A 1014-nucleotide genomic window follows, 5' to 3' on the forward strand; every position below is an offset into this window, starting at 1 on the left:
CTATGGTGAAAGCACTAGAGATAGATTTGTATGTCTAGCAGAAGAAATTAGGGTTTCTCCCAGGTTTTTTGTTTGTTTGTTAAACTTTTTCTGAGGGAGAAGAAGTTACTTTCATTGTAAGCACAAAACCACTCACAACCTTAGAACCCGCTTTGTGGAAATAGCTGTCTAGAAATTGTAGGTTAGAGCTGAAGAGAGAAAGTGAGAAAGAGACTGATTTCTGATAGACTTTTATTCTCATATATAATCTTCTCTAAAACTGCTCCATCCCAGTTCCTAAATTTTGTTTATGTGAGTATAGTAGGCTGAGTGTGAAAATGGCACAATTTTTTCTCTCCCTTTACCTGTGCCCTTTGCAATGTGAATTATCATCTTCTTCCATCAAGAAGGAGAGTCAATTCCCCTAGCTCTTATACCTGGGATAGCCTTGTGATATGCTTTGACATAGAATGAGCAGAAGGTAACTGTGTGCCAGTTCTGAGCCTGAACCTCAAGAGGCATGGGGCAATGCATTCTCTTGACAGCCTGCCATTGTCAAAAGAAGAAACCTGGGGCAACCTGCTGAAGGTGGAGAGACTGACCACGTAAAGAAGAACTGAGTCAGCCTAACTAGTTGGCAGCTAACCAGCCAAGATAATTTAAACCCAATAAATATTAGCAGAACTGCTCTCCTGACTCACAGACTTACAAAGCAAAACAAATTTTAGTGTTAAATTTTATGGTTGTTTTTGATGCAGCGTTATTGTAACAGTACATAATTAATACAGTAAGCCAATAAATTTTCTCTTTTCTTGAGTAAGTTGGATTTGAGATTTTGACACAGTTAAATGAGGCTTAATATAACTGGTTAAGAAGGCATGTCAATATCTAGATGAGAGTTTAGGCTTGAAGTACTGTGGAATGCACAAGATTAATGTTAAAAACCAACCTGATGGGTAATGAACAAATATTGTTATACAACTAGCTATTTTTTAGGATAAAGGGGGCATTACTAAAAATGAGGCTAAGATTTCA

Source organism: Pteropus vampyrus, unplaced genomic scaffold (assembly GCF_000151845.1).
Source record: "Pteropus vampyrus isolate Shadow unplaced genomic scaffold, Pvam_2.0 Scaffold107, whole genome shotgun sequence".
NCBI lineage: Eukaryota > Metazoa > Chordata > Mammalia > Chiroptera > Pteropodidae > Pteropus > Pteropus vampyrus.